Source organism: Aythya ferina (assembly GCF_964211825.1).
Source record: "Aythya ferina genome assembly, chromosome: 16".
Taxonomy (NCBI): Eukaryota; Metazoa; Chordata; class Aves; order Anseriformes; family Anatidae; genus Aythya; species Aythya ferina.
In genome coordinates, this window is record NC_140315.1 from 7,114,516 (window position 1) to 7,139,431 (window position 24,916).

General features: G+C 39.1%; 2 long non-coding RNA genes across 2 annotated transcripts in view; both read left to right on the forward strand.

Moving 5' to 3' along the window:
• LOC311445699 overlaps positions 1-24,916 on the forward strand; it is a 75,909-nt gene that overhangs the window by 39,193 nt on the left and 11,800 nt on the right. The gene's annotated exons all lie outside the window — the stretch shown is intronic.
• Positions 1,207-8,897, forward strand: LOC311445698. The gene is made up of 3 exons (XR_014698588.1): positions 1,207-1,300; positions 5,862-6,048; positions 7,481-8,897. It is a non-coding gene; the product is annotated as an uncharacterized lncRNA (long non-coding RNA).

Genomic DNA, 24,916 nt, shown 5'->3' on the forward strand with positions numbered 1-24,916 from the left:
AAAAAAAAAAAAAAAAAAAAAAAGAGCTCAGATCTGTGGGTGCCAATAGTATTACAAAGCACAACTGGCCAAAAATATTCCGATGCCTGTGCTGGGCTTCTGTGTGCCTGTGTTTACATGCAGTTATGTTCAAAAAGAAAGCAGCAGGAGTTACAGTTCCTTTTTTTATTATTATTTTATTATCTTTTTTTATTATTATTATTATTTTGTGGTGTACATGTCAGCAACTTCCATTTCATGGTTCCCATGTGTCATTTTCTAAAGTTAACAGAGAATTGCACCTAACATTCTGATGACGGAAGTCTGAAGTTTCTACAGAAAGTTAAAACCACTAAGGTATATTTTAGTCTTCTGGTAAAATATGCCTTCTCAGGGTTTTTTGTTTATATATATATATCTATATGTATGTATGTATATTATATAAGAATCTGTTTGTAAGAAGGGCATAATGACCCTGAAACATCTTTAAGCAGAATTATGCTTCTGCAACAAACTGTCAACATGCTTTATAGAAATAGAAATGCAGATATAAATTGTCCTCCAGGTATTACCCCAATTCCACCAATTGTTCCTGAGGACCAGAGGCTATCGTGGAGATACAGTTATGTACAGATCTGTGCAAGAAAAATCCAATCCGTACTGACACAACTTCCCTAGTGACCGTATACCTGGAAAGAGAGAATATTCACACCCTTGGGTAACTGCTGCTTCTGTGGTAGCACAGTATCATTGAGTGAAGTTCTGTACTTTCAAAAGCCCACACCTGCTCCCCTCCCAGTTCCTCTGTCTGTCAGGGATTTCTGCTGGGTGGACCTACTTTCTTATTTGCTTTAAGCCTGACCCTATCCATGTCAATCACACCTTAAACAATCACACCTTAAAAGAAATTCGGTCTCCTCATGCTCTTGCTGTGATTGTCCCCTGACCTTGTTACAGTGCATGGAAAACTGTGTATTAGGGCCTAGCTGCATCCTTATGGTAAGCTTACATTGTCTAAACCTGTATATCCTCTGAGATCTAGATCTCTTGCCCAATATCTTCCCAAATGCACTGAAACAACCTGGCACCAGAATTAACTGAGGGAGTAACATAGATGAGGTATTTACTAATTGTCCCATCTTATGAATCTAGCAACAAGTTAAGAAAATGTTACTGTCTTAAACTGCTCTTTAGCTATCCCTGACAGATGCTATCTTCTCTCCTCAGCTTCCCCTTGGTTAAAATCAGCACCATTGGCTTCAGTGTCAATGTCAGCACATGTCAATGTCCATGTCAATGTCCAGTCCATGGCAGAGACCAGGTGAGCAGCAGCACACACCAGCCTTTTGGCTGGCACGGCTTGGCAGTGTCTGGTGCACAATCTGACAGCTGGAAGCTTCGTGGCTGCCCAAATCCTACAGCCAGCTGCGTGGCACCTGGGGGAGGGCGTCCCAATGAACCCAAGTCCACATTCATGTTAATGTGCTCCTGGCAGTTATGTTGCTATAGCCCTCTGGCTAGATGCACTCTGAAATCCACCTGCTCCTTCAAATATTTGAAAGATATTATTACTCTGAAAAAGATAGGGACTTGCTCTGCAATTCTGGACTTGTTTGGAGTCAGCTGTTAGGACAAGTGCATGAAGTTGTTGCAGCAGGGAGCTGGGACTCATGCAAGCTGAGAATATTAGTCTACCTCCTAACCTTCTTTTGTTTTGACTTGTGAATTTTGTTTCATGTTTTTCTAAATCCTTATAAATAGAAGCCAAGCTTAAGTTTTATTTTTCTTTTTAAAATTCACATTCCCTTAAATTTAAAATGTTACTTTGAAATAATTGGATTTCTGAATTAATTGCCAGAGGTTTGAGGTTTGCTTTACATTTATCTTCCTGAGGAATGGCGTTTATCAACTTGTGAGCTGTCATCACCTTATAGGATCTGCTAAATACACAATGTTCAGGCTGCTGTTTCAGCAGAGTGCTAAAGGCTTGTCCATTGTAATTAACATATTCACTGAAAACATTTAAACATCAGCGTTTGAAAACTTTAATACACTGAACGGTCCCAGTATCCAGCAGGGACAGTCCGGGAAAGAGCATTAAAAGAAGCAAAAAAAAAAAAAAAAAAAAAAAAAGCTGAAAAGCAACTCATTTTTCTTCAAGGAAATAGGACAGAGGCACTTCTTTAATTGTTTGCTTGTTTATTTATTTACTTCATACCATTTCCTTGAGGGGAAAAAAGCTGTTAGGAATGAATTCTTATTCAAACCTCCCAATCAAATATGTGCACTTCATCATCTGCCCGCGGTTAGGTCCGATGTGATAGGAAGAACCCTCAGGACAAAGGAACAAAACAAAAAAAGGCATTTGGAGAATCATTAAACCACAATCGAGCCTAATTGCGTCTCTTATTGGTTCAGAAAACATTCAACATATTTAACTTCATCAGACAGCTGGTATGTGGAACCGGTAACTGCTCTTCAAGAGGTTTTATTTTTATTACACCTGAGAATTAATATTTTAAAACCTCCGGAGTAAATTTATCTCTCAGAAACAGTAAAATAAATTTGTAGTGACTGCATTGCAAACTCCTCTAGTTCAGGATTGTGGCTTTCCCATTCCGATTGAGGACTTTGTGTTTGGCTAATAAATAATAGTGGAATGACATTTGGCCTTAAATATGTATTTAAATGAGTCACCTTGAATGAACTAGACTGCTCTTGCTTACAAGGAAGGAACATTTAAGGAGATGTTTTTCAGCGTGGCTTGGGCAAGGCTTCCTTGTCAGAACTGTAATTTATGGGTGCAAATTTCACTAGTTTGAACCTTATGTTATCTGATCTGTAGGTACATTCGTCTGGGGGAGAAAGTGACTATTCCGATTTTTGCTTACACAGAAAAGTGGTCTAAAAGAAAGCAATAGGAAAACAGGCACTGTAGGAGGAAGTGCCAAGAGTTTATGTTTAAAATCCTCCTTTTCTGGCTAGAGATGCTTATGAAATGGGAGATCTTCATAAAAGGGAGATTTCAACAAACCATCATTGCCCAACCTCAGCTTTCTCTGTTATAGTGGATAAGGCTACCGTGGCCTCTTAGAAAGACTAAGCCTCTTTCCACAAATCTGGCTATCTGTCTGGGTCCAATGTACCTCTCAGAATTTCTTAAATGTTATTTAATAACTTAAAGATGTTATTAAAGATGTTAAATGAAATCCAGGTTTTCATGTTGAAACAGAGTATACTTTTTAATAGTTCATTCTCATTCCTTTTGATAATGATGACAAAGTACAGGTTTGATGAATGGACAAAACCTTACATGCATAATAAGAGACAGAAGTTTATTTTTCATTCTGTATTTATAATTGTCAAAAGTAAGAGTTGTCAGATGTGTTTTTTTTTTTGTTGTTTTGTTTTGTTTTGTTTTTTTAACATCACCTTGCTTAACCAGAAGGGATCACAGCTGGGATATTTTTGTGCTGTCACTGCATTAGCAACAGCCACCATTTCACAGCAATCCTAGTGTTAAAACCAAATGGTGGCACAAAGAACTCTGCTCATCATTCATTCCCCAGCTGTCTTTTTGCCTTTGCCACCCTCCTTGTTCTCCTCCTCCAGTAAAACCTTTCACTTACAGAAATTCAAAAAAGGGCTTAATCCCCCTGTCCCTGCAACATCAGCCCCACAGGTTAATGCACACTTCAATAGTTAAAATCAAAGAAATGGGCCCTCTTACAATGGGACCTTTAAAAAAAAAAATCCTATACATCTATTTATAAGCCACCTAATCTCAAAAATCCTTATTACCTATCGTGTTACTTTAAATCATGGACATGAACGAAAAGGAGTCTTGGCATTCAATTATCCTTCTTGCTTTAACAAGGTGTGTATAATAAATGAGCAGTTCTTAATTGACTTCAATGCAATTTGACGCTACTGGAGTAGGAGGAAGGCGAGCCAGAAAGAAAGAAGACATGCAGCTTAAAAAATGTTAGAGAAAGCACTTATTTATAACACAAGACATTATGACATGAAATTAAATAATCACTACCCTGAAACAATATTTAGTGTAAAAATATTTACAAGCAATGTTTTGGAAGCAATTATGTTTTACAGGTTTTTGTGTTGTCACAGATAGCATTGTATCATTGGATAAAAGGCAGAATTCTAAAGATTTGAACAGTCATTACTAAAGGAGTGTGTTTAAAAGTGCAATTACTGATTTTATAGGTTTTTTTCTTTCTGTCTTTAAATTAGACTTTGTAAAAACAGATAATGCAATAATAAAAACCCTGCTCATAAATATTTAATCTGGGCAATGAACAATGCTGAAATATATTCAGCCTGTACCTCTGAATTTAGATTAATTTAACCCATTTCTATAAGATACTCACAAGATACTGGTCAGGTCTTCAGAAGAAAAAGTCATTTGTCAATAAAGTCATGTTGGAACAGGTTATGACATTTTTTGGTGGCGTTTCTGATGTAAACACAAGCCTTCAGGCTGTGGCTATACCGTAGCTTTAATCTGGCATAAATCCTCCATGTGTCTGCATTCATTCTCAGCCAGATCAGGTCCCTGCTCCAGCAACTGTGCACACACGAGAAAGGGAGATGAGAGGAAGTTGGTACCACTGTTCCCAGTGGCAGAGCAGTCCCTGGACAGCTTTGCTGGATGAAGGAACTGCAGCAGCATGCTAGTGCAAGCATGGCTGCATGCATGTGTTTTTGTTTGCAGAAAGGGGTTTGCAAAGGCTTTGTAAACCATGGCTGAGGTGATGCATGGTTTGAAGGTAATACTCTCTCCAAAGCAAAATCCTCCAGTGTTGAACCAGTTTTATAGGCAAAAAAATGGGCTTTTGTTGATTTCATATTTATGTTTGTTTGGTTTATTTGCTTCAAAAAGGAGGCTGACAGATGCTGTACAAGAAAAATCAGGGAGTGCTGTCCCTGTCCCCATCACACAGCCCCTGAGGGTCCTTTCCTGAGAAGCGGGACACAGCTCAAGTTATAGCACTGTCATAGTTATAGAGCTAAAGCTTCCTCAACTGCACTCCAGTGATTTATGTGTTAAACCATACTACTTCCTACTAGCTGGGAAAAGCAGCGTGCAAGGAGGGGGGCTGGGGGGATGTTCAGTAAAAGCTGTTTTCCGTGCTGGAATAGTAAGTATCATTGAGCCAAAAACTCCCGGGAGAAGTAGTTTGTCTGCATTGATCTGTTTGAAACAAAAAAATATATATATTTTTGCTAAACGGTGTTACCATAGGTATTTTTGAAACTAGTGTCATTTTCAGTTAGAACAGGCAGTTTCGCCATTCTCCTCCACCCGCAACTAATTTTCTAGCATTGCAACTTCAAATATATCTTTCTGCCTCTGCCCTCAGCAGAGCTGGGACAGGAGCCAGAGCGCAGTAATTCTTATCAAAAGATCACTTTAAAACTTTAACCACAGGAGTAAGGTGTTACAGATTCTTAGATCTAATAAAGAATGTACTTTTATCCCCTAACTTGAGCAAAACCAGGCTTGTCACTGCTCAGGAAAAATGAAATGCCATGAGAGCGGAGAGGCATTGCTTGCAGGATGCATAATAGGCTCTGTCAGCTCTTTCAATCATTTAGGTATGATTTGCATCAACGTTTACAGCTGCTGACTATTTACAGTTACACAGCTATTATGTCTTCCATCAGCTGCTAAATGAACAGGTGTTTACCATTGTACAGGCTGGAAGAGAAATGATAGATGTAAAACAACAACCCTCTGATAGGAAAGCTGTTCCCTGAAGGAAGCAGCAGAGTGCTGAGAATGGATATAAATTTAGCTAAGTTGCCTAACAACCCCTAATTTTAATACTGACTCTTTTTTTTTTTTTTCCTGGTGCTGACAGGGAAGAGAGGGGGGACAGAACAGGAAAGCAATTCCAGTTGTGGACAAATGTGCTGTGCTGGCTGTGGCTGAGCTGGTGCAACATTGCTGCTCCTCCTCGCTGGATGGCTACTTGCTGTCCTCTGGCTGTGTAGCAGCATTTATGGTCACTCCTCAACTGCTTTAATCGTGCTCTTTACTTATATGGGGTGAGTGGGGCAGGTTGGGGTTAGGGAATACCTGTACGTGCAGTTATGTGTGTGCCTACTGTCTTTTGAAAACCCCAAATGCCCTGCTGAGTTTGGGCAACACACCAGGCACCACCACCACGTGCTTTATGGTTCTTGCCCTGTTAATCCTCTGGGAGGACAGCTAGGGGAGAAGGCAGCTATACCCTAAATAGACGGGTCCCCTTATACTGCCCTGTAGGGTGCTCCATTGATCCCCCATTCTCAGTGATTCCACATGGACACATTCAGTGCTGTCCCTTGGGATTGCACTGGCTCTGTAGGGCTGCTGGTAGGCTGCAGCGGAGTCAATGACTGCTAGGATTAGCTGCAACTTCCCAATTAATAATGGATGCATTCATATTAATTAATCTGTGCAATCATGATCAGGACGTTTGGAGCTAGACCCTGTAAAAAGACAAAAAGAAAAGCCAAGTGCTTTCCCCCAGAAACCCTGTTGGCCAGCCCTAGGAGATTATATGCCAGGACTAAAAGTCATGAGGGCTTGCCTACATGGGCAATTTGTCTCGTTTACTGAATTACTCTTACACAACTGTACTTGCTTGGCTGTCTGTTTTCCAAAATGAATAGTCATCAATGAAATTACGTTAATATAACTGGAGTGGCTCAAATTCAGCACTTGGGCTGTACCGAGAATGTCAGAACCATATAAATAAGACTTTATGATTTGTTTTCAGAAGAGCTAACGAAAATGGTATGAGGGCACAGTTAACGTTTCTGGGGGAAATTTATGTAATAAAAATCCAGTCTGCTGGTTACTAAGCCAGAAGTCTTTGGTGTAGACAAAGATTGTATTATAGCTGGTTTTAGTTCAAAAGAGGTTTTGAATCCATTTTTGTGTCAGTTCTGTGGTAAAACTGTAATCTGTCTTATCAACTCTGTCCCTCCAAAGACATACGTTAAGCCATTTCTATTTCCTTAAGCACTTTAAACATGTGCTTAACTTTAAGCACATGGTTCACTGGGTTTTATTAAATAAAAAAGAAAAAAAAAATTGGCATACTCTTCCTATTCCAGTTCCCAATGCAAGCACTGATGACAATCTAATAGCAATATAGAGAATGCTCTCAGCTTTAGGTTCAGCTCTCTGTGGGGAACATATATAGCCTTTCTATAAGTAGAAAGCTGTATTCTCGAGAGTTGTTTCTGGTGTCAAATTTTCAGGGGCCTGAGCAAGAGCAGACCAGAAAACAGGAACAATTTAGGCAACAATTTCATGAAAAGTTGTGATCCTATTTTGTTTCTATGTCTTCAAAGCAAGTCTAAGTTAAAATGGTTACAGTTTTACACTGGCATGCCTAAACTAAAATAACCTTCCTATTTCTTGTGCTGTTAAATGAAAGTTGCTTTTTTTTAAAGTTGCTTTTTTTTTTTTTTTTTTTTCCCCTGACAGCCAGGAGTGGCCTCTCATATTAACTACGGTTTCCTTAATTATTTTGCAAGAGCTTGATAGTGTCATTGCCTCTCCCATGAAGCCAATGTTCTGGGTAAGGCCGGGCCCCACCTTAATTGGATCCCGCTTCTCTGGGGCATCCCGCTGCAGTGCTGGGAATGAGGAAGATCCTGAATGTCCCAGTGAAATGCACAGAAAACGCCTTCATCAAGTGGCAGGAGGAGGGAGGGAGCTTGTTTTTTACAGCTGCCTAAAGATGAAACCAAAAACTGAGGGTGTCTGCCACCAGGCGAGCAGGACTTGGCAGATTTGTGTTTTCTCTGTCCCTGACCTTTTACATTTTTGTTTTGTTTTGTTTTGTTTTAAACTCAGCAGGCTTTGTTGCTCTCTGTTAGTTTCTCTTAGGTGTGTAGTGGTGACACACTTTGGGTTTGAAAGCACAGCTCCTCGCAGTGCTCTGTATCTCAGAGAGGTTGGGGATGCTTCTGCTTGGCTTAGGGGCTGTGCACCCCCTATCCCCACCCAGAGCCATAGAGAGCACCTCCTGAGTGGGCTGGTGGCTGTTGTGTCACCCTGGCTGGCTTCATCAGGCACTCACAGTCCCCTTCACACACTTTTGGTTTAATTTTATACTGGGTTGGCTTCAGTGGAGTCACACCCAAGACAAACTGACGTGCTTGAGGGCTGAGTCAGGGCTGGTGTGCCAGCTTATTGACTGACAGTTTCAGGTGTGCAAATTAGAAAACAAACAAACAAACAAAAAACAAACAAACAACAACAACAACAAAATAAACACCCGACAAAACAGCTGAACAGAAAACAGTCTTCCAAATGATTACTGGTGGGTGGAGAGTCAACTTGAGAAAATTCAGCAGAAGAGCAATCTTTTTTAAAAAACAAACAAACAAACAAACAAAAACACAACCCTGCAATTATGAGATGAGAAAATAATTAGAATAAAAAGTCCCTCGGTGTAACTTTCAGTCTTCAGATATGAGGCACCAATCAGTGACATATCTGAAGTGGTATTAATTTCTTCATGCAAGTGTATTTACAAGAATCACTTTCATGTATGTGATGAAAATCAGCACATATCAGCACTGCATCTTTCTCTTCTTGTGCTTGTAGTGCTCATATAACCATGTCCTCCTGCTGCACTAACAAAAGTCATTAATCTTAGAAATATGTTTTTCCACATTTCCAAATAGCGGGCCAGGGCCTCAGAGGAAATGAGGAGCTCTTTGGGTGCTGTTTGTTTTGTTTTGTTGCTGTGTAATATCCTTGGTCTCTTTAGGCTATTATCTGAGTTTAAAGAGTTGGTGGATATCATTTGTTATCATTCATTATATTTTGGAGTGAGTATGTTCTTACTGCAATCAGCTTGCTTTATAATTAAATGTACTAATTAGTCATCTAATAGACTTACTACCTTTTTTGCCTGAAAGCAAATCAATGAGTGTGTCACACACAGCATTCTGCTTAAGTGCTGTGTTAAAGAACTCAGTTGTGTATACTCAGGAAAATGAATAACTAGCAATAAGCATAGCTGAGAAACTGAGTTATTTTATTTCCTTCTGATAACATCCTGTTAGACAGCTTTATTTCCTGCATACACTGTGTTTTGGTTGTTCCTCAGAGCAGTTATGCTTAGATAAACATGTAGGACGTGTAAGCTCTATGGCTGTTTTATGGCCATTTTGTTTACTTATTCTTCTAAACCAAGAGAACCCATCAGGTCTGTTTGTCCATGGGCTGTAGTCCCCATCATACTTCTTCACCATGCCTCTACAGTTCATATTATTGTTTGAATCATTTCTAAAGTTAGAGATTGCACAAACAGCATATCGGCGTGTGAATAAGGTGTCTGTCAACCCCATTTGCTCATTTCAGGGCACATTTATGTTACTCAGCCTGAGACTTCTTAACATCTCAGCTTGGTCAGTGAAAACTCCGTGCTGAAGAAACTGTGATCTGTAAAGCATCATGTCACTGGAAAGCACACATACCATATGATTTGTCCTGTAGGTGCTATTTTCTTCACAGTCTCCTGAAGAAATCACACCACAGTAAGTTTAATATTTAGAGCCCTGTATTCTCTGAACTGTGGTCCCTCTAGGACAGGATTCTTCAGTCTGCTTTAAGAGTCTCATGAGGTCCCCATTCACTGCTGGATTTCCTAAGAACTGCTTGGCATTGGTTATATAGAATCATAAAATGGTTTGGGTTGGAAGGGACCTTAAAGCTCATTTAATTCCTACCCCCTTCCATGGACAGGGACACCTCCCACTGCCCAGGCTGCCCAAAGCCCCATTCAGAGTGGCCTATGACACCTTCAGGGATGGAGCATCCACAGTTCCTCTGGGCAGCCTATGCTGGTTCCTCACCTTAGTAAAGAAATTCTCCCAAAGATTTCTTCCAAAATCTTCTGATGCATCTCTTTTTGGATTCTTCTGATGCCAAAGGATTAGGATTTCCCCAGAATTTCCCAGACAGTGGAATAATAAAAATCAGAAAATCTGCATACAAGAATTAATTCACATGAATCACTGGTGGTATGTGGGTTGGGGCCTCTGCAGTTTAGCCCCCTGCTTCATCATTCTACTAATGCATGCATCCCACACTTCTGCAATTAATCTGCTGCAGCAGGGCAATATAAAAATGCAAATAGTATGTAAAAAGGACAGATGTGTTCTGCTGGCTGCTGATTTCACTCTTGCTCATTTCTTTTGGGGTCTGTATGCCCTGAGCACAGGAAAGGCTGGGAACCCACATTTCCTATGCAGTTGTACTTTTAGGTCAGGGCATCATCAATGGCTTAAGATACTGCACCTGGCAAAACCCAGCTTGCTCCTTCTGACGATAGTGCCTGTTTCCTTCCATTAAATAGATGCTTTTCTGTTGAATGTTATGACTTCCACCAGTTCAGCTTAGGTCAAACAGTTATTTTAGTTTTTCCTATGCTAGGTATGCTAAATAGGTATGTTCCTATGTATTTAAGTGGAATCAGGATTTCTCTTCAGATTTCCAGCTCAGACCTGTTTCTTGGTACTGATTATTTGTGCCTGAGCTCCCTCCAGTCTCTTTTGTAATCATAAAATCCCTAACAAGGGTTCAGGTTGCTTCTAGGATCAATTAGTCCACTGATTTCCTTTTCTTTTTATTAGCTGGAGCCCTAAATTGAGGATGTAGCTCCTTCAAAGTTTTGCTTTTAGTTTGAGTACTTTTTTTTTTCTTGCTACTTTCCTTTTTTCTGTTGTCTATTAATACTACAGACATTTCAAGCTAATTTTTAATATAACATGCAACTTCCTTTTCATGGTTGTCAGATCCTCCTGCTTTGCTATAGCCAGTTAAACAGTTTCTGCTGTCTGTAAACCTACTCAGTACTTGAAATATTTTGTGAAAGAAGTAAAAGGAAATAAGACTCATGACTACATTGTCTATGTTGATAATGATATTTAACCTTAGTATAAAATATAATCTAAAAGAAACTTCTCTATTATATATGTGCGTTTACATACACATATTTATCTGAGTTTTCTCATATATCCCTAGAGTTGCAGACAGTGAAGCCAGACACAGTGTCTGTTTACCATACTTCTGTTATGAAAAGTCATGATCTAATTTCTTAGCTTTACATCAAGACACAAGAGGAATATGTGACCCCAAATTACTCACTATTCAGTTTGAATAAGCTGATGTAGGACGTAACAGAGACCTCAGCATTGCTAAGCATTTATAGGAAGTAGTTTGTTTTCGCGCAGGACTGTTTCTTCCAAACGGGGAGGAAGGATTTAAAAAAGAAAAAAAGAAAAAACAACAACAACTGTAGAGAGAGTCATGAGTGATAAAATTGTTCCTTTAATGGGTTAACTACAGTATGTGAAAACAGAGAGCTCTTTAAAACGGTTAATTCAGTCAAGCCTTATTCAATAGATAAAAGAGTTTTAACGACAGGTGCCAGCCCATCAGTCCCTTTTCAGAAGGATTGTGTGTTTCAAAGGGTAAGTCACTTGCAAATGTTTCTTTCAATAGGTGAGAAATCACTGACAAGAAGAGGTAGTCACTGTGCTCTTGCTAAATGGCACAAAGGGTAGTTAATACCAAGTTACATTTGTAGTGTGAAATTGAATTTTGTTTGTTTATTAACTATCTTTGATTTTATAATTTATCCCCCTCCCAGTTTATTTACACAGTTGGTCCACGAGCAGTTTCATCGAGCACGTTTCTTTGTCCTAGCCCAGTCGTTCAGAGAACTGAAATCTCTCCGTGCGGGACGTAAATGCAGTTTTCTGAGAAGCTGTATAACTGGCCGGGCTTGTTTAAAGTTAAGAGTTTAACTCTATTGACTTTACTGCTTTGCTGTTTGGTTGTACTTGAGTGACTTCATTAAAGAGGAGGGTAGTTACTTAATCGCACAATCCAACCTGCGAGTGTCACTCGCAGTTTCCTGTTCTATTCTTATTCGGTGAGCTGCATGTGAATCCTTTTTCAAGTCCTCTTCATGATTTCTTATGAGCAAAAATCTTTTCCCTATGCTGTGAGATTTTCGGGCATTTTCTTAAGAGAGCTTGTTGGAAAATAATACTTCAGGATTTGCTCTAAACGCGTTTCTAGTTTGGTTAATGCCCTTTGAAACCCTACACGGCTGCATGGGAGGACGCTGGCATACGTTGTAAGGGATAGCTGGCGTCTCCACACACCCCACTTACCTTCGTTTAGCATCTGTAATACAGTAATGCCAAGAGGCCCTCTATGAATCCCTTATAAAGCAGCCATTGTGTACTCACTCTTCCTAAAGAGTTTAGCCTCTAAGAGCAGGATACAATTAGTGCCCAAGACAAGGGACAGCCCAACAGGACAGCGAGAGGTTGAGGAGCCATGGTCTTGGCCCAGCCGAGCAGATGCTGCTCCCTCGCAGTGGGGATGGTGTTTGAGGAAGGCCTCAGAGGACAGCAGTGTGGGATCTGTGCAGCCACTGCTGGTTTCCCTTGGGCTGGGCAGTCCCTGTGTACCTTCATATTTAGCAAGTGGTGGAGTGCCGGTGCTGCCGTGACACAGGCATGGCCGCTGAGGCATGTAGCAGGGTGGCTGTATCTGGCACTTTTACACGTGTACATGCAAAGCTCTGAGACTGCTTTTCAGGCTCCTGGGCAAACTCTTTGTCTCTTCTGAGATCTAATGAACCTAAGTTTCCTATGCATTCATGTTTTAATGTAGTCCCAAGCACAGCATGAACCTGAGGATAACAATAATATCCTCATATCCTCCTGTCTTGCCAACATCATGAGTTTATTCTGATTCCCACTCTGTGAAATAAGCTCTGCACTCAATTGCAATGCACCTTCTCTTTCCACATCTGTATTTACTTTGCCACCTGTGTGGGCAGAAAACGTCATGTTCAGGTTGTGTGGAGGCTATGTGCTGCTTAGGTATCTGCTGGTTAAATAACAATGAAATTTTACCTGCCCTTGCCTTGGTTTGGGTGCTCTCTCTTCTGCCAAGCCATTTGCATAAAAATAAAACAAGGGATTAATCATCACTGTGATGAATTAATCAAGACATTAATTAAGAAATTTCAGCAGCTCTGCTGAAAATGGTCTACATGTTCTGAAGTTATCAGCAAGGGGAAGGAGGGTGTTTAAAATTTGGTTTCAGAGTATTCTTCCTCAAGTGGAGTTACTGTGCGTGCTCTACTGTTAGGACATATGCAAAGCTCAATAACACAGATGCATTCTGAGAGAAGAAAATTTAATACCTGATAATCTTTAGGGTAACATTTTTTGAAGGGTAGAAATACAGGGTAGTATTTCTATACCTGTAGAAATACTGTAGGAACCCGTAGTTTCCTACATAAAAGGATATAAAATTGTTCATTTAAACATTTTATATAAATTATATGTGTATTTATACAATTATGCAGAGCAGTGGAGGAAAAAAAAAAGTACAGAAGTAAGGAAAAAACATACTTTTATAATGACCAAGATGGTAAGGAAACTTCCAACTCATCTGCTCTGACTGGTGTCCCTTGGCCTGCCCTAAACACCTCATCAGGAGCAGCATTGTTAAAATCATTGTTTCCATTTTCTCTTCTGTGTTGTACAACTGCTTTACGTCCTTCCTTCTTTCTTTCCTTCCTTCCTTTTCACTTCTAGGAAACAGATACTGGCTGTAAGTAATCACACTTTGCCTTTTTACCACAATTATTCTATGCTGTCTTTCTTTTTGTTGTGTTCCAACAATTAAAAAGTTACATATAATTATCTCTGACTATTTCACACATTTTTGGAATGTCCTGGCAACTAGTTATGTTCAAGTCCTGTGAAGACAAGCTTAATTTTAGCTTCATACAAATATTGTTGAAAAAAAGTTCAGGGTACATGTAAGTTTAGGGTGCAAACGTCCAACATGGTCTACATGTTTATTTAATTCAGACCTCTATTAATTTTCTGTAAGATTGAAAAATCTCAGCAAACTTTTTTTTTTTTCCTAATCATTTGAAAATATAATTGCTTCTTCGTAGGTGTTTAAATGTTACCAAGAATACCCGTAAATAGAAGGAGGAGGAGGGAGGGGGTATCTATTTGTAAGATGAGAAAAGGAACCACTGCCTATTGTTTGACCTGAACAGCTCCCTGATTGACTGGGAGAAGGAATATCTCCATGGGAACAGATGAATGTCTGGTTTTCATGTGGTGAAATCCCCAATCGAGCTCACAGTGGTTTCACTAACGTGGCACTCTAAATTGGCTGTTTGCATTCTGTTCCTTACCTTTAGCTAAATTAAATAAATAGAGAATACCTCTTCCAAAGTTACTATCCCCGGAAGTATACAATACGCAATGCTGTAGAAATTACAACATCTGAATTTAATATTTATTTACTTTTTTTACTTTTATTTTGGGATTTTAAGTAAAGCAGGCAAAATAATTAAATGAGATAAAACGTTTAGTATGGAACAGTCTTTCCAATATGCTCCTTCTGCAGATTCGGGTGGTATGGGAAGTATTAACATGCCTCCTCACGACAGAAGAATGCTGTTAGTTTGGGGGAATTTGGAGAACTCCAGAATCTATTGTGTCTACGGGTTTGCTACAGCCATTTACAATGGTCTGTTTTCCCTCCTAACAGGAGGGAAGTGTCTGTTGACTTCAATACTGCTGAATCTAAAAATTAAAAAAAAAAAATAAATAAAGGAGATTAGAGGTAACAAAGGAACCTCAGTTAATGTAACAATAAAAAAATCGCAATCCAGGTTGGACTAAGGAGTGATTCCTAAATATTAAAACCCCAGTGGTCTTATCTGGACCAGCTGCTTATAATGTCTGTGAGGAATGTGGCACATCAAGTGTGTGAACACTGCAGCTATTGTATCCTAACAGGCTGATTGAACCCTGGATAATTGGCATGTAACCTTCTCTATTAATAGTGCAGACAGATATGTGAATTAGCTGAATGCCTCAGACATATGCCATGCATTAACCAAAAGGGCTTACAATTCTCATAACAACTTGGCTAACTATTACACCAGTAATTATTCTTTAGAAGTTGATAATATTAGAGAAAAATCAATAAATAATTTGTAGTTTCAGTGCAGATTATGAATAATCATCTGCACTGTAATATAATCGCGAGGGGTTGGATTGTAGGGAAGATTCAGGACTGATATTTTGACACTTTGATGTTTTTAGAAGGGTCAGAGTGTGATTCTCTTGTCTTTGTTTAGCTCTTGTAACTTGAAGAAATCGATAGGCATGTGGAAAATTTAGAATAAATTTGGGATTGCTGTTCCTTCTGCTGTACAAAAAGGTACAGTCAGAGCCATTGTCTTTGGGAAGGCAATGGATTATTTTCCTTTGTGAAATACGATACAGAGGGTTAGGTTGCATTTTTAAAAAATGGCATAACATTATCTTAATATACTGAACTTATCCTTCCATTTCTGTTTTTTGTCTCGGATAAAATGGGGAGGAAAAAAAAAAAAAAGAAAACTTATTTTGTAATTAGGCTTTTTGTTGTTGTTATTAAAGTGATACAGTGTAAGTATGATTCAACTCTGAGTGATCTTGAAAGAATGCAGCATTACAACACTTTAAAAGCAGAGAAATATCAACTGCAGGCAGAGAATATTTAAATAGGGGAGCCCCTAGAGCTGCATAACCTGTCTGGGAGTGTGTGTTTAGTGTAACAGACTGCAGCAAACAGAATAATCCAACAGAGATCAGTGACTTTGTTATTTGAGAACCTTTTGCAAAGGACTTTTCCTTAGAAAACCTCTTTTACAAATTAGCAGGAAATAATTGCACTTTTTAGGACAGAAATTCCAGTTTAGATGTTCCAACACTTGTGAAGCTTATGCTGTTGTTTTGTCTAAAGAAATGGAGATTCATGCAGTCTCTTTTGCAAATGCTTTAGTCATTTAAATGCTACTCTTAGTAATTGCCATGTCAAGTTAGAATCAAATAAACACAGACATAAAAAGTATTTCAAACAGCTACAAATATTACACAAATAGAGACTCTTTCATTTCTGAGGTAATTTTATTTACATTTGCTGTATCCCACAGAGGCTGAGTTTGAAACAAGGCATTGAAAAGATGTTACAAATAGTAGGGCTAGAACTTAAAGAGCTCTCCGATAAGAAACTAGCACCTAATCTCATTGTATCATTTGGTAATAATATATTTTAATGCAGAGTGTAAACTTCTTCCTTGCACTTGTGGGGTGCTCACCACATGCGAGCTTCCCGTCACTGGCTTACAAAGACCATAACACTTTCTCCCACCTGCTGTACTTTGTTCTCTAATTACCTGGCTCTCCTCTTATGATCCAACCAATATCTCTTCTCTACAGCCTTTTCAGCCACAAATAGTAATTACACCAAGTCTCATCTTTCAGGTTTAAGATGAACTTCCTGCTTTCAGGCCCCCAATTATCAAACCCCAGCATAATTTCAGCTACTGCTAGCATTTGAGAAAGTCCCTAGTTCACAAATCTTCCCACTAACGTGATTTGCACCGGGCAGTTGCACATAGCTGCAATACGCATCATGTCTAGACAAACTGAAAGACACATCATTGGTCTGAATGGTGGTGTTTTGGTCCCATTCACACCGGTTCAAGAGTATTTGTTAGGAAACTGAAGTAGCAGAAAGTGTTTTAAAACTAACTTGGCAGTAGGGTTACTAAAAAGCTGAGGAGCCAGCGTAGGAGTGGGCTGAAACAGGCTCTTTTGTGTGCAAGACTTTTGCTGCTTGTCTTTTTCATTTCCTGTCTTCCCAATGGAAAGAAAAAAAAAGAGAGATCTAACAGGCAACGGTGTGTTTGTGCAGTCACAGGGATGAGATGTGAACCAGCACCCCAGAGCTCAGCTCCTTGTGTTGGAAAGGATCAGGTTTGATTTGATGTTTGCCACTCAGCCCTCTCTCCTGGCAGTACCAGAGCCTTTCCTTGCTGACCCATGTGGGGCTGTTTTACAATGAGTTCATTTCCTACTAGCAGTAGGACATCAGCAAATTGGTGTGCTGGAAGTCTGCCTTTCCAGTTTCCCTCTTGGAGCTCTTGTGACACATGAGAGAAACCAAAAGAAGCAGCCCAAATCATTACACCTTTCACTTAGAAATCAGAGGTCATGCCCAGTTTCAGAAGGTGACTTTACAGGGTTTGAATCTCTGCCAGACATGGCAGTTGGAGCCCTAATTTATAATTCCAATTCAATGGATTGCCATCTAGTTCGAAAGGCATTTTATTCTGATTTGTTGGGAAGTCAGAACAATTTGGTATGGTCCTTCAGTAGCACTGGTAATAATTCATATAAAGATTTATTTTTTTTATATATCCTGGAAGATATTCTCAGGACATACATGTCTAAGAAGACTTTAAATTTTGCTTGCTTGAAATTTTTTATTTTTTTATTTTTTTGGTTTATATCTATTTATATTTTCACATGTCTAAGCTGTATCATCTGTAAAATGTATATAAGCTTGTTTTGTGAGAAATATATAATAGAATGTACATTCATTTTGGTCCTGTCTATATTTGGGTACATTTTAGCTGTCTCTTTATACCTAAAATGTATCACTACATAAACCTGGATTTATGTCTTTCTCTGCAGAACATAGATGTATAAACTTCTTCAGAAGTTCTCTGGATGTTTTCATTTGTCAGGTTTCATATTTTCTTCGGTGGCAGACCTGCCACAGTCAGCAGTGAAGAAAAGGCTAGTAGAAACTGGCAGATAGATGACCTTAACTGGGATCAATACAAAAAGCTTCAGGAGCTTATGAAATAAAACGCTTTGAAGTAAAATGCAAAATTGGATTTCACAAGCCATCATTACTGTTTGTCACTTTGGGGAGGGGAGAGTGAGACCTATATGCTGTATTTAAAGTGTTCACATAGGAACAGAACATGAATGAGTTGAGTTCAGAGCAGACTTTAAAGATAATATTGCCCGTGAGCAAATTACTTCAAAGTTCTCTTGCTTACAGGGTGTGGGGGAAGTCTAAGTAATAAACTGGTTGATTTTGTGTGTCACTGCTGATGGCCAGTGTCAGACACGTACATCGAACTGTGAATTGATATATTTTATTGCTCCAGCTTTCCAAAGATTTACGGCTGTAATCCACAGCTACAGCCAGGTTTGACCAGGGAAGCCAAGGCCCTCGCACCTCTCCATCATGTCCATCCCCTGGGATGCTCTCAGCCCCTGTACAGGAGCGGGTCTGCCCATGTACCACTCCTTCAGTGCCTGTTGGATTGTGTATGTGGGCAAGGTTTTATTGTGGTACAATTCTACCAACAGTAACTATTTCCAAACTGTACCTCATGGGTGGCTGCCCCATTATTACACTTCTGAGAAGATCAGATCTATCAGGGTTATTTTCATTTGACTATTAGATCAAAATATATTTTATCATTCAGAGTTTTGAATGATTGATAAGCATTTACTCCTAAAATGAAGGATTTTTTTTTTTTTACCTGTACTTAGCATCCTACAGTGCTGGGTTTGCCAGGCTGCATTAATTTGATGGCACTCAGCAATTTAAAACTGTTGGAACTTCCCTGGCAGATGGGTGAGGAAGCATTTGACTGAGGGTCTTGCAAAGCACCGAGCTGCTCAATCAAAAGTTTTTGGCATTTATCCAACAAAGTAAGAAAATATGTTTCTACTTTGGTCTTTATTGCCCACCCACCATCAGATTTTTCTCTCCCATTTCTGAGAAGGATTAGGTGAGGGGAATGGGAATCTGTCTTTGATTTACAATCCTTAGCCATGGTTTTAGCTATCTTTAATATACTGAACAATGATTTCAGGTTTTTGTTTTTTTTTTTAATCCTGGGAACATCTAACCTGGGGGTGGGGGAAGAGAAGTCCAAAGGCTAATGTAGCATACCTGGTAAAAGTATTTTTAAAACAACAACAACACTTTACAAATATATGTACTTTCTTTCTTTCCTTTTTTTTTTTTTTTTTTTTTTTTTTTTTTAACCTTTGGTTTGCACTCATGGGAAAGGTTCGCTTTGTTTCACTTGGCAACAGCTTTGTGAACTGCCTTCTTCTTGATGTTTAAAAGAGCAGAAGTAGTGTGTGGACCTGTGGTTTGAGAAAAATGAACTTGTCATCCTGGATGCTGCACTGAAACTGAAGCCACTGAAACTGCCTGCTTGGGTAATGCAGATGGTTTATCCCAGGTGGAAAGAGTTACTCATGCTGATTTGGCTTCTGCATTTAATCCAGATCGTAATAGTTAATGGCCACTGCAATCAACTACAATGCAGAGTAAATGTTTCATTTTGATGATGACATAGAAAAAAGCACAGGCTGTAGGCCTGACTCAGGTTGGTTAAAGAGAATGGGATACTGATGGCAAAATACTTGCACTGCACGTAGGAACTTTGTAAACTAACTGGAGAGGGGGACAGACTTCTTGATCAAACTGATGGCTGATGAACGTATCCTGTTTAATGAGATAGCCATGAAGTCATTGGTTACTCTGTGAGTGGTGCTAAGACTTTCTCAGGATGAGGGAGCAGTAAGATTTAAGACTCTGATTTGGATTTCTCTGGGATGGAGCACTGCTCAGAAGCAGACAGTGGTCTGGACCCACATGTCAGATCAGCATTAGGATGTAAGTATAGGGTAGTAGCATCCTGTTAGCTTAGTGCACAGGAGCTGCTTCATAACCAATTTCCTTGTACAAACAAGGAATGACAAAATGAGAGATAATGAAGACCTTGTCCTTGTAGTTCAGCATCAAAATCAGAAGGGAGATCAGGAATTCCCAGTATTAGCTTTTTATGGTAGAAATCCCCATGTTTATGGAGATTAAGAAAGGTATTGATTTGTCACAGACCATAAGGTTTACTGTGTGTCTGACTTGTTCTTTAATTCCCATGGGTTTGACAACATCATCTTACCCTATTTAAGGATCTATGATGAAGAATAAAACATCACCATCTGCTAAAGCAAATATTTATGATTTATTAAAAACTACCAAGACAGTGGGATAGCAAATAAAATCTTCATGTACCTTTTTAATGTGGTGGAAAGAAAAATAATTCAGAGTTCTTTTAAAACATACATGAGATTAGTTTAAGGAAGAAGATCAATGGATAGAGAAGTACTTGATTACAAACAGATTTTAGCTTATGAAATTATACAACTTGTTAGGCAATAGGGTGTAGTGTATTGGAAATACTTTTTTTTTTGGTTAAAACGTCTCTGTCAGTAAGTATTGCTGAAGTCTGTATTGCACACACAGTCACAGACAGACACACAAGAGCTGTACTCACCTTTCTTTACAGACACAATGAGTCACCGAGCAGTTTGTATATTCCTCCACACAGATATGTACCAAGAGCAACATTTTGCAGAATGACAATGGAGTGAATCACTAGGCAGCTCTTTTTCATCAAAGATAAGATTCTGAACTCTTGGACTTATTTGGTCTGGTGTATTTTGAAAACAGACTCCTTTGGTATATTTTGTATAACAGCTGGCACCACCATTCCTGCGAATCCCAATAAATGAGGTTTTCTCCCAGCATTTGTTGGTGCTAGTGCTATGGCTCAACAACAAATACCACTGCAGTCATTTAAGAACATTCTCCCACAGCTGAAATTATTTTACTGAAATATACACATCTTTAACTGGGCACACAGAAGCATGGAGGTCTGTCCGTCCTCCAGCAGGGAAACAGCCTCCACTGGAGGCCACCCAGTGCTGAGGTACCTGTACCCGTGCTCCTCTGCCTTGCTGGGAAGGTGGGAACCTCACAAGCTGGGCAGTTGCAAACAGCTGGAGGCAGTAACTTCTTAAACTGCTACAGTACCTGTATCTGCTCTGAACATCAGCCCTCAGCCTGTGTCTATATTGCAATTGAAGGCATGATTGCAGGCTGTGTTGACATATCTAACCCTCACTTCACCTGAATTAGTTAATTCAGGTACTGATAACTGTAAAGCTCTGAAACATGGACTTCAGGCACTTGTATGGTCTGAACTTGAAGCAGTGCTGCTATAACTGTATGTTATCTACTATCTTGATATCCCATTGTGTTGTATAGGCTAAAATACGCAGTAAGTAAAGTGCAATTTAACATTACAGTTAAGCTAGCCTAATGGCTAACTGGCATGAAAAAGAGTAGTTTGTTAGACTGGTCTAACTGCTACTTCATACTGCCTGCTTAGAGATTTGGTGATGTCCCTAATTCACTAAACCCAGCATCATTTACCCTTGTTGAAGCTCACTTTCACAAACAAATGCACAAACATAGCTGTGTTGCTTGACTCTAATAATTCTGAATTTCTCATCTATGGCTTTCAGCATCCAGCTAATTTAGATGCTGTTCAGAAAACAAGTTCTGTGTGCAGCCCTGTGAGTAGCAGGTAGGATTTGTTTGCATTGATAGCCATGATTAACATTGTACTACTTGTTATGAATAAGTACATGTGAATGTTGAACCATGCTGAGTTTATTAGGTATGTTAGTGAAAGAGCACAGTCCCCATTAAACCTCTGATTTTCAGGCTGTTATTTTTAATATATATATATATATTTATTTTTTTTTTTTTCAAAAGAGGACATATTGAAGCATATTCCTTTTAGGCCCCTAGTGTAATGATTTTTTTTTTTTTTCTTTTTTTTTCCCCCACATCTCTCAGTCTGCCCAAGGCACAGCCTCAAAACCACTAAGGTCAACAGGAGTTTTTCTTTTGATTTCAGTGAGTGTGGATCAGGCATACAGAAAGTTACATATGAGATCCTGGGAAAGGGCAATGCATCCAAATGCAAGGTTTGTTAATGTAATGTAGACATAAAGCCCAGATTTAAGCAGTTCTCCAGCAGAAGCCTGCGGTGCAACGGCAGGAATTCTTGATACCTTTACTTCCTGCACCTCTTAAACACACACAACGAAGCAGGAGGGAAATTGTTCATGATAATTAACTGGTTAAAATAAGAGTGAAGAAATCTAATATAATCAGGGTTCAGCAGTTGCATAGACCTCATGCTGATTCCATGCAAAGAAATTAATTTCAGCAGCAGAAAATAGCCATCTTTTAATTTGGTAAGGACTGTGTTCTCCTTAGCTATCTGGATGGTTAGCAGTGGGGACAGGGGGGAGGATTCTCAAGCTGTGGTTTGAGGATATGTTTGTTTCAGGGAAGAAATTCACTTTACTGGGGAATTTGGATGATCTGTGTTACAACACAAGCTTACAGACATTTTTTATCTATATAACTTACAGAGTGGTAAAGTGCAGCAATGGTGGGAAAGTGTGGAGGGAAGGGGGTGGAAAAGGGGTAGGAATGTCTTGCCAACTCTATTGCTGGAGAAAACATACAGTATAACTGTCAGACATACTGATGTGAAAGTATCATTTAAGCTGGATAAGAGTTTTGTTTGTTTGTTTCTTTTGTGGTTGGACAAGAAATAGAACCTCAGTGTAACATCATGTTATTCAAGATAAAGATGAATATAATGTGCTGTAAAAACATGGGCAAGACTTCCTCTGCACTTTGGAAGAAAAAATAATTTTACTAGAGATTCAAAACTAGAAAGCTAGAGCTATCTACAAAGCTAAAGATTTACTACTAGACAGATGGGTACATGGAAAGACAAGGAGTGGGACTGAGCACGTCTGCGCTTCTTTTGAATAAATGTTATGGAAAATCCTAGCAAAAGGGGATAAAATGTTGAAATAGCATTCCTAAAGTCAAACAATTATCATATATTTAAGATTTGGAATGGATTGTCAGCCAGTATAATTCAGGCTTCAGCGGGCTGCGAGAGAGCAGTGTTACCAGATGAGTATGTTTCTCACACAGTATATAAAGGGTGCTTTACCCAAATGTTTTTTTAATCAGTCCATTTTTAAACAATGTAAGCTGACAGCAGCCCTTTAATATGCATCACCAAGGCTTTCTGAATTGTAAGTAGAAAGGACGAGTAGTTTTCCTTGAATTTAGGAGCATGGTCTGGAATTTCATAGGTGGAGAGAAAAGGCTGCTTTGCTTTGAAGTTTTCTGCTTTATATGCTAAACAGTGCTGTTGACTGATTTACTGCAATTTCACATTCAGGGGGCGGGGAAAAAGGAAAGCAGTGACTTTTTGTTGAGTGTGATGAGGAATTATTGACAGATAGGGATACAAGTTCCACTTGCTTGCAAATTTGCTTTCAAACACAACAAGTTAACACAAGCAAGGGCTTGTAACAGTGCAATGCAACATTTAGTAAAGATCTGCCACATCTGGCAAACTTAAAACATTGCCTGGTTTTCCACTGGGCTTAAGAAAGGATGTGCTATTAAGGAAAATGCATAGTTTGCAGTTAGCATAAACATATTTTTATTTTACTGGAAATGCTTAGTGTACCACACTCTTTCACTGGTATTAGTAAAGCCCCTTTACCCTATCTTTCTACTGAATGTTTAAGATTCCTGGAATATTTTGTTTCCACTAGAACATTTACCCAGCCTGATTATGCGTCAGTGGCAGAGATGCATCCTCAATAATAAATTCATATGTATGTGGTGAAACGAACTGTAGACTTATGTGAAGTTCCAAGACCCATAAACCGATGAAACAAAATAAATTCTTTCTAAGAAGTCACCTACTAAATTGTGATCTACATGCTTGCATTAGAAATTAAATCTCCCCAGTTTTCAGGAATAAATGCCAGACTGTACAACTGTAAAGCACATTGTACAATTCCATGTCAGCATGAGCAATTTTAGGCAGAGGGGGAAAAAAAAAAAAAAAAGGCAATGATATGAAGCTATGAGCAAGAATTCAATAGAGGTTTGGCTTTAGTGTTTCTGAAAAGAAACTGTCTCCTCTAGGAGAACACTTCTTCCTCGATAGCATATCATTATTTACTTCTTTTCATGCTATGGAAAGATGTTTCTTTGAATCTTTATATGGGGAAAGAGACAGGCAGAAAAAGAATGTATGATAAAAGATTCTGCTAAGTATAGCATAAGCATCTGAATGCACAAATGCAGTGCGTGCTTCTATGCAAAATGTGTAACAAAGGGAAACAAGCCTTATCACATCAAAATATTATGTGTTTGTTAGTGGGTATTTATGTTCTGTAATGACATTTATATTTGTAAGGAAATGCTTCCCACTACATTGGCAGTAACCAATAAGACAAATTTCAGTCACTTAATTCCTGAAAGTGGCATTTGTTCTTGTTCTACTTAACCAAAACCTTCTGTGCTTTAGTTTCCTATCTTTCAATGATAGCTCTTGAATTCTCAAGCATATTATTAAATCAGGTATATGTTTTTAAAGCACTTGGATACTTCATAAAAATGATTGTATAAAAGTGCATTTATATGAGTACACCTTAATAAAAGCAGACCATGCTAGGCACAATTAAACTTGTTATGTCCCACCATGCAAATCTTCCTGTATAGCTTGAAGTTTAACTTTCAAAGCTCAACTGAGTTTATTCAACTGATTACTATCTAATCCACCCACCCATCATCCCACACTCTCTTAAAAAATGTTAAAATCCTGCCCAGAGTGTTATTTTTATTTTTAATCTTGAATGCCTAAGCGCTCCTCACAGATGTGAGAAAACTCAGGGCTCAGTCATTACGGTAAAGCCACAATATTGTCAGGCAGAACGGAGTCCTCAGCAAAAAATGGAGACTTTCACCAATGTCTGTTATCTGCCAGTGGGTACTGTAGAAAGCCCCGTTGGAATACCTGGCAGCATTACATCTGCAAATACTGTATGCCACCAGCATGCCTGGCTTGTTTGCTGTGTGGAGAAGCAGGAGTCACCCTGCCAGCCGTGCGCGCTCACCTCTCTTCCTGCACTACTTCTATCTGTTGCAACACACTGGGTCATTTCCTAACTTCCCAAAATGAAAGCACGTGTTGCAGCCAAATGAAAGCTCATTTGCACATTTGCCTTTGCTTGTACA